The sequence below is a fragment of the Xenopus laevis genome, chromosome 5S (genome assembly GCF_017654675.1).
Source record: "Xenopus laevis strain J_2021 chromosome 5S, Xenopus_laevis_v10.1, whole genome shotgun sequence".
Taxonomy (NCBI): domain Eukaryota; kingdom Metazoa; phylum Chordata; class Amphibia; order Anura; family Pipidae; genus Xenopus; species Xenopus laevis.
This window is the reverse complement of record NC_054380.1, coordinates 94,931,782-94,941,781: the sequence shown is the minus strand read 5'-3', so window position 1 is coordinate 94,941,781 and position 10,000 is coordinate 94,931,782. Positions and strand designations below refer to the sequence as shown.

Here is a 10,000-nt window from a genome sequence, read left to right as displayed (position 1 = left end):
GTATTTGTCAAAGATCAACCGTGTGTGTGTTTTATGTTAATTGATTTTAACCTTCATAAATTCTGTCTTGATCAGTATAATATGTGCTAATGCACTTTATTTTTTATTTTAAATACAGTGTGTTATGCATGCACTTCATCTCTAGTTATCTGTAGTGTAACCTGTAAAGCAAATTTCATTCCACCAAGCTTTTTACTTTTACCACCTGAATATTACCTTTAGAAACTATAGTACTTTTTAGATCTGAGCAATTGCATGGCAATTAATGTTGCCAGAGTGATAGATCATGGATCTACCTGATGTATTAAATACATAACATATTTTTTATAATTTGCAATATGGACATCAATAAATAACTACTTTTACACGCAGTATTCATTTATTTTTCTAAGGTACTTAGTAATACTGTCCAATGTCCCATAGGCATATATTTTTGAGGGTTATATATTGCTTATCAATGTGAAATAAAATTTTACTTGTTACAAATATTTGTATACAAAATTCAGAGTATAATTCCTAGATTGGCTAATCTCAGCTATTTTTCATTTTAGGTTACCTATTGTTAATTGTTTATTTTACTGTGTGTTCTTTATTTCTTGCATCACATTGCTTTATTTCCTCATTGTACATGCCATTCAATATTATTCTTATACCAAATTGTCCCCTTAATCTTACCCCCCTTTCTGTCCTACCTCTAGTCAAAATAGAGTGTGGGACTTATTTTACTACCAGTTGCATTTCTTAACATGTTAACTAGACCAGAGGTCCCCAACCATTTTTAACCATGAGCCACATTCACATGTAAAAAGAGTTGGGGAGCAACACAAGCATGAAACAAGTCCCTGGTGTTGCCAAATAAGGGCTGTGATTGGCTGTTTGGTAGCCCCTATGTGCGCTGGCAACCTACAGGAGCCTCTACACCATGTTTTTATGCAACCAAGCATTGTCTCCAAGCCTGGAATTCTGATTTGAGGCCACTGAGAGCAACATCCAAGTGGTTGGTAAACAACAAGTTGCTCACGAGCCACTGGTTGGGTATCACTGGACTAGACCCTTTGTTACTTTTTTTCAATTAATGCATTATTAAACTCTTATTAGATTCAAAACCTACAGATTGAAGTTGCTATGGAGCTGATACAGGATTGTATATTTTCACACTTGTTTCCAGTGCAGAAATAATTGCCTGAATAATTTCTGCCTATATGCAACTTGCATGAGGGAGTAATGATTCAGATGGGTGTTAGTGTTCATTGCTGATGTTGCGCTGCACTGACTGCTGACACTCCATTAAACAGTATTTGATTACTCGGTTGAACACTACTCAGCACATTGATTTGATTGCTCAATACACAATGCTATCTTTTTTTGATAAAGGTGTCAATTCATAAAAACGTTCCTGAATATCAGGATAATGTTCTAAAAAAAATGCTAAAAAAATCCATCTGGATTCTTAAGTATAAGATTTCCTAAATTTGCCCCTTTATCAATCACAAATATGCCCTCAACTCCAGGCATAGTTTATTTGCCTGTATTTTGAGTAACAGCTAGGGTTGCCACCTTTTCTGGAAAAAAATACCGACCTTCCTATATATTTATCTTTTTTTCCCTATAAATAACATTGGGATGAAACATCATTTTTACCGGCCAGGTGGCAACCCTTGTCACAGCAATGAACTAACCATATAATAATCTGATTTCTGCAATAACAATGACTCACTGAAGTATTGGAGTCATGTGCAACTCACAAAGAACACACACAGAATCACAAACAAGATTTGGGGTGAACTTAATGAATTAAGTCTCAAAGCCTAGTTTCCATCCTTTAAATGTGATAAATCTCTATTACTGTTTGTTGATAATTAACTAGTTAAGGCCTGTAAGCAACATAACCAGTTTTTAAACTGGAGCTTCTATCCCTTGCCAGAAACAGATTTTCATTTATCATGTATGATTAAGTCTATATGGCATGAAAATAATGTTTTACATAAGCCATCATTTACATCTTACTTGGTTGGTTATATAGTACTGCAGTTTGGGTACTCCTGACCTCTCCATACAAGAAAAAACAGCTTCACCGTGTCAGTTCATTCATTTTGACTGAAAAATATGACTATTTTTGTTGGTATCTCAGTTTTGTTTTTCTTTGATTTTTCATTCAAGTTCTTGGGGCTGTCATCTGTTTTGATCTGAAAATAGCAGTATGCTGTTATCATTCTGAATAGTTCATTAATCTCCCTTCTAAATGTCTTTTTTCTTCTAGCATGAATGGGATTTTTCTCCCTGCTTATTATATTCTATTCAACAAACAAAACCGCTTCAATAACATGGAAAATGTGACTGCAGCAAATAATATGTGGAGATGCATTACTGAGGAACAGGAGCCGAAAATATGCAGTGGAACCCAAAGACACTGGTTTCTTCCTCTTGTTTTGAGGTTTGTGTGTTTAAATAATAAATGGACCAAAGCTATATTCCTTCAAAACTGATCGCCAATTACAAAACTAGAAGGGCAGTCCAAAATTAAGATGTATCTGGCCACCACTTCTCTAGACATTAAAAAAAAAATGGTCCTCTTAATGCATTTAGGTCAAAGCACAGATGAATTTTGATCCTGTTGGAGATATGTCCTTACAAAGACCGAGCAGCATTTCTTGTTACTGGTGCATCAAGTGGATCTTACAACTGCTGCTATGAGAGAGGTAAATGTAAGTGCTTCACATAATATATTCAGTTTCTGTGTGTTTGTTCAATAGACTTGGGATGAAAGCTTGTGTGCATGTTTATCTGAAAGACTCTACTCTGAAAGTGCTCTTTTAGAAAATATTAGACAGTTGTTTTGGATGGTTTTGTTTGATGACTGATAATGTTAATTTAAGCCCGGCATGAAAAAGTTGATTATCTATTCATTCTTTGGGAAAGCATTTAGAAAATTATTTTTTTGCTGATTCCACAATTTTCTGCTGTTTCCTGGTTAAAGGGAAACACAGTGCTAACACGAATAATGAATTAATACTCTTCAAAGGAAGCGAGATCACAGTTTATTGGGAACTTTTTAAAGTATAGTTAGCAATACTGTTGTCAGCAGTTAATCAGAATGTTGCCTTTGTTTTCACTTTCTACAATAAGGGGTAGATTTATCAAGGGTCGAAGTGAAAATTCGAACTTCGAATCTTCGAGTTTTTTTTATGGCCAAAACTGTCAAATTCGAATAGGGAATTATTAAAATTCGATTTGAGTTTTTTTTAAAAAATTCTAATTTGATTTTCAAGATTTATCCTACACTGGCCCTTAAGAACTCAAATTAGACTATTCGCCCCCTAAAACCTGTGGAATTGCTGGGCTCAATTTGGAGTTGTTTGGCGAAAACAACTTCGGAGAAAAAACTTGAATTGAGTGTTTAAAACTTGAATTGAGTGTTTAAAACTTGAATTGAGTGTTTAAAACTTGAATTGAGTGTTTAAAACTTGAATTGAGTGTTTAAAACTCGAATTCAGTGTTTAAAACTCGAATTCAGTGTTTAAAACTCGAATTCAGTGTTTAAAACTCGAATTCTATGTTTACAACTCGTATCGAGTGTTTACGACTCGAATCGAGTGTTTACAGTTTTCGGTGTGATCCTATTCACCCAAGTTTGGAAAATTAGATTTTTTTTAATATATTTAGATTGGTTGAATTTCAAATTCATGGGAGTTTATGGGAGTTTAAAAAAAATATAAAACTGCCCCTAAGAGTTGTACTGGATGAAAAATTATGCACTTTTTGTATATAAAAACGAGAAAGTGTTTTTACAGACTCCCTACCAGGAGTCTGTTTAGTCCAAGATAAGTAATCTACACCTTTTATATACCATTGCAGGCTTTGTTTTCCAAGAGATACTAAATGAATGTTTCTCTGTGAGAATAAAAACATCTGAACTTGCCAATTTCTTATGTGCATTCAGTTAATGGGTGCAACAGCTAGTGGGCATTGTTTAGAAGTCCATTTATAGTTGATTTGCAATGCTCTAACTTCCATTTAGCAGCAGTGCTAAATGCATCATGACTGTGTAATGACTTAGCGTAATTTGTTTTCATACAGTTTTGTGGTGTAAATCACATGCAGAACCATAGAAATAACAATTGCATTTTGACCTCTCTTTTTAAAATATAAAAATATGTTTTTGCTGTGAACAATTTCATATTGTGCGGTTGTCCTGTGTAAGTTGTGAGCGGACTTTCCTGTGACTACTCTTGTTTATTACTGGTTCCTTATTACTATTAAATCCCGATTATATCCGACAATGCCCCACTACTTATTCATGTTCCAAGTCATTCTGTTATTGAGTCATAGCCCAATACTTTAAAGTTGACTTGTTCAAACAGTTGTTTCTGATCAGTTTGTATGATCAGCGTTCTTATGTAGGCTAAAGGGACAAAAGCCATTTTTCTGTTCTGATTTTCTGAAAGAATTTACATTACTAGTTGGTTGCTATGTGTTATTAGACTAGCACATTTTCCATTTACAGCTACATAGTCCATAATGTTTGTAAGTATTTTATGTACACTTATAACTTATTCACCCAGACAGTATGGTGTGCATTACTATGCAAAATTAGACTTTGTTTCAGATGTTCTTACTTCTTTTAAAACCTTCCCACCATGGCCCTTCTACATACTAACTCTACCTCATGCAGCAAACAGTATACTCTAAACTCAACAATCAAATAAATATATATAAATATATATGTGCCTGATTTATCCAGCCAATTCCTACAATATGTACATAAATAATAATTATTACTGTGATATATAGGTGGAGTGGAGCACTTTACCAATCTAAGACTTAGTCCAAACCTGTGGACAAACTATATAGTGAACAAAAAAAGTCCAGACTCCTTATTTGCATAAAAGAAAAAAGGCTTTACTTAGCCAAGTATACATGCAACGTTTCGAGGCTTCAGCCTCTTTTTTTAAAAATGATCTGTTTGCTTCAGAAACACTTCTATAGTTCATATAAACAAGCTGCTGTGTAGCAATGGCGGAAATTGAAAAAAGCCTATATGGCACAGGATAAATAGTGGATAACAGATAACACCATTATGTTCTATAGAGCTTATCTGCTGTGTAACCTGAGCCTTTTCTCCTTTGATTAGCTGCCCCCATGGCTACACAGCAGCTTATTTATATAAACAATAGTAGTGTTTCTGAAGCAAACACAGCAATTTTACTAGTGCAGGGCAACATTGCATTATATTTTTATTATTTTAAAACAATTTCATTTTTTAGATGTTACTAGTCCTTTAAGCATTATCAAGTCTAATGACATCATATCCTATTTAAAGGCAACTGACAAACAATTGACACATCCACTAGGTACATAATGTATAACAGAGAAAGGTTTGTTCTAATACTTAACCAACACAGGTTACATGGTTCAGATCAAACATTATGTACCTCTCAAATATAATCGGCATCATCTTGCAATAGCATACTTAAAACTCATAAGTGTCATATTAATAACAATCCCAGAACCACCCCCAAGTCCAAACATAATTACTCTCAAATAGGCATGCAGGTCATATTCTCAAAGTGATTGTGTTAAAAAAAGGCTTTAGTTCCTCACATTTTTATGCAATCTTTTTGTTCAACCCACTGAATTAAAGCTGAAAGTCTGCAGTTCAACTGCATGTAGCACACCCTTGAGTGAGCTTTTGCTGTGTATTGAGGCTGTGTGTGACCAGGCTAGCACTGCTATTAGTGTGCCCCCGACCCCCAGTGTACCCGGGCAACTCCCGGTACCTGGTGTGGATAAATGCAGCAGTAGATTCAGCCAGACAAGTCCTTTGCAGTAAATTATAACTGGTTTATTAACAGAACACCGGCAAGATCATAGGTTACAGTACTTTGATGTTCACTGGCAGTTATAGAGTAGCCTCCAACAACAATATTCCCTCCAGGGGGGTAGAAGATGCAACAGACGGAGTAGAAATCAATATAGATCAGAAACAATAGACTTGGGAAATAGTTACCACTCTCACTGGCACTATCCTTTATGGTTGAACACTAAGGCATGGGTTTCTCAGCCTGGGGTCTTGTATCTTGGCACCGGACTTGATCCTCACCTCACCCACTGTATTCAGCCTGGGATCTTGGGTCTTGGTATCCTATCTGGTCCTCAACTCACCCACTGTAGTCCCTGCACTAGTGGTTCAAATACCACGGGGTCCTAACCCCACTATTTCTCCTCGTTGGAGCCACATCTGCTCACTAGCTACCCTGTGCTGACTCTCACTCCTAGAGTGAATATTACTGTAGTGCTATCCCTATCTCACGCTTCACTAACTTTTCCGGCAGACCTGGACCTGTAGTACCTCACACTGAGGCAAAGTCCCAGGACAGACCCAGACCTCATGGTGCTAAACCCTTTTATATTATCAAACAGTGCCATCTAGTGGACAATCCCCAGGTACTAGTGTGGACCCAGCTAGGGACATAGCTGCCTGAGTTAACTAAAGGACCCTTAGGTGTCCAAATAGTAAAGAGGAATGCCTGAGATAAATACACCCAAATCTCAGGGTCTCTACATGCATCTGAGTTGTTTCATTTAAAATTCATTGGGGTAATGTACAGAACCAAAATTAGAAAAAAGTTGTCTCTGTCCAAATATTTATGGGCCTAACTGTATATTGGAAAGTTGCTCAGAATTATGTTTTGTTTTATTCAGCATATCGTTATTTTGGGGTTGACTTGCCCTTCAGTTAGTAATAAAATGGCATGCAGAGCACAGCCCTAGTAGAGGTTTAATGCACTAAGATGCAATAAATGGTTTATTAAAACTGATATATAAATACTAAACATTTTTATTAAATATGTTCTTTGCTTTCAAAAGATACATGAAGTTAAAGGAAAATAACCTACCCTCTTTTCATTACAATAGTTATTTAAGGACATGGTTTTTAATTAGGGTTTTATATCTTAATGACTCTTACCAGCTGTTACATGTTTGTGTCTGACAAAAGTCAGTCGTACCTTGCTGTCTAGAGAACATAAAAACTATTTTGTTACTCATTCTCTTCTAAGCTTTTCTTTATATTATACAATATTTTATTTATTTTTTTAAATATAAGACATGGGTCCAACTTCGCTAAAGATTGTTTCCGAATTTCAGACAATTTTTACATTTCTCAAAAATACATACAGTATTATAAACCATTTCAATTAGAGAAACTGAAACTTTTTATCAAAAAATGGCTACTAATACCATCTATTGACCAGACGTGTATTTAACTATCCTACAAAGCTTATTTTTTCCTGTAAAACACTGGGTCTGACCTGGTGTTATTTCTGTTGTTGTTAATATTGCCTAACAACAGGTTTTACATTTAGTGAATGGAAATATATAGGTTTTGGTGATTTCCTCCCCAGCTATACGAGCACCACTGAATTCAGGGAATTTGGAGTTATTATGCTAGATATAATAACTCACAGTTTGACTTATTACCTCGGCTAAGCCTACAGTGTGTTTGCTTCTGTAGTACTGTAGATTATTTTTGCCAAGAAGGCACGAAGATTTAGTAAGGAACTTTATGCTATGGAGAGCTAATAGTTGCGAAACCTATTCTATATATAATGACATCTGTTGTACCCTGTAAGAGTGGGAGGTTCTTCTCCCACTTAAATTGTTAGCTCTTGTAAGAAGGGCCCTCCCCCTATTGTCTCCTAAGACTATGCAATTGTAACTGTGAATCTAATTAAATATTTGTATATGAAAACTGTTTTGTATATGTATTAATGTAGTCCCTGTATGGGCAAAGGCACACACAGTGCATTGTCATCTGTGGAATATCACTTCTCCTATACGTGACAGTGTCTTAAAATTTTGCAAGCACAAGAATGGAGATTGCTTAATATAAAACACAAGCAGTGATGTAGCATAATCACAGTACAATTTTGGCTGCTTTGTTGTCTGTGGAAGAGGTGATCTCCTAAGAGCGACCAAGTGCTATGTGTGCCGATGCCCTAATGTGCTGCAGGAGAAGATATAAATAATTGTAATAAAACAAGGTGAAAGATGAGGGTCCTTATGAATCAGATTGAGACAGATTGTGACTTATTTAATGAAAGCTGCACTAAAATAAAAAATTGTGAACAGGTGAGTAAACAGGGTAGATCCCAAAGAAGAGATAAGTGGGCTTTATAATCCTACATTGATGAGAGAGAAACGGTTGTCAACTAAGCAAAAAACTGTTTAAAAGCCTCTGTTTATTTTGATTCCAAAAGAGTCAGACGTGAAAATTCTGTGCCACTAAACATGTCACAAAGCAAGAACTGTTTACTGAGAAATGACAAGTCTGAAAACATACCAGGTGAAAAGCTTTCAACATGATAATCTTGAACATAAACTGGCATACAAATACTCACCACTGTAGGCCTGATAAATCCTCTTAAAAGCCCTCATTAGACTTCATCAGATGCCTATATATACTCTGTTGACCAATGCCACTCTTTACAGACCAAAATAAGATATATATATCTATATATATATCTATATCTCTCTCTCTCTCTCTCTCTCTCTCTCTCTCTCTCTCTCTCTCTCTCTCTCTCTCTCTCTCTCTCTCTCTCTCTCTCTCTCTCTCTCTCTCTCGATATAGATATAGATATAGATATAGATATATATATATATATATATATATATCTATATCTATATATATATATCTATATATATATATATATATATATCTATATATATATAGGTGAACATATCCAGAAAGTTGACCCTTATGAGGGTAACCTAACTTCAGACAGGTATTACTATTACACAAGCACACAAACGTGACAATCCATTGCTTCTGATCTCTCTGCAAGAACTTTAGGTAGCACCTATGAACAGAAAGGTATACACCCAGCCAATGCAGGAATATATATTTGCAAACTGGACACTAGGGCTATACCTGTTTTGATCTATCCAATCAGTAAGCCCTGCATCCTGCATCTTAATATTATGGAAGCCCAAACATTTCAAAACAAGCCTCCCAGCTGGAGACACTCATCCAAGGAGAATACTTCTGGTAATTAACTATTATATACAACCAATATACATGTGTATTCTCTCCACTGGTTGCTTACCAGGTAACAAGCTCCTAAATGCTACCTACAGACACAAGATTGCTTCAAGAACAAATAACCCAGTTGTAGAACTATTCCCATTGCACAGGAGATACACAATAACCTCATTTAAGCTGGTTTACAAGCAAGCTTACTATCCTGCCTGAGTTAATGCTATTCAGGCAGTGCCTTCACTAGTTCACTTAGAACGCTAAGAGGCCACAGTCATGCAGAAGTTAGTGAATTACTCCAAATTTGGACTTCTATTTAGGCTGGCCTACTGTCTCAATTAAAAATCATCACATTGTTCTGTGAAATTCTTAGAACAGTTGCTGCTTATTAAACATCTGTACTAATCTTTGAAGGGTACAGAAAAATATATCAATTTATAACAGTTTTAAGGCAACTCTAGGGCATATTGACTTCATAAACTTTCCCATATTATGCATACTGAAGGGCATATGTGCTGCTTGGCTGCAGCTGAAGGAATACATACAACCCAACCTCACAAACACTGCAAAACCCAACAAAGTTAATGGCAGCTTAATAAGCTTGGAAGAAAGAAGGGTGAAGTGAGCCATATACTTGTGATGCAGCCTTTTATGAAGGCAGACTGCACTAATTTAATATGTATATTGGCCAGTACAGCAAAACATCCAGTTGGTTGCTGGTACAAGGTACAAGGTAATTTGTGCCACTTCCTATTTATATAAACTGAAACTGCCTGATACAGCAAGTACAGATGGATCTTATAGTAAAAGAACACATTCGAGCACTTTAATAGCCACTTGCACTAGCAGCATTAGCCTTCATGGTTGTGGCACACTGGGCATTTTACTCACCAGTGGTCTTGGCTGCTGCAATGCCCCCTTACTCTGGATAATATTAAATGGAAAACACCTTGAGTGATGAACATG

At 35.9% G+C, this 10,000-nt stretch overlaps 1 protein-coding gene across 5 annotated transcripts in view; it reads left to right on the top strand.

The window, feature by feature from the left end:
* LOC108718087 (transcription factor Sox-2) overlaps positions 1 to 10,000 on the top strand; it is a 278,551-nt gene that overhangs the window by 1,459 nt on the left and 267,092 nt on the right. For 3 of the 5 annotated variants that reach the window (XR_005961616.1, XR_005961610.1, XR_005961617.1), the window contains exon 2: positions 2,261 to 2,705. The gene's annotated coding sequence lies outside the window, so the exon portion shown is untranslated. The remainder of the gene's footprint in view (positions 1 to 2,260; positions 2,706 to 10,000) is intronic. The other 2 variants (XR_005961613.1, XR_005961612.1) reach the window with 2 other exon arrangements.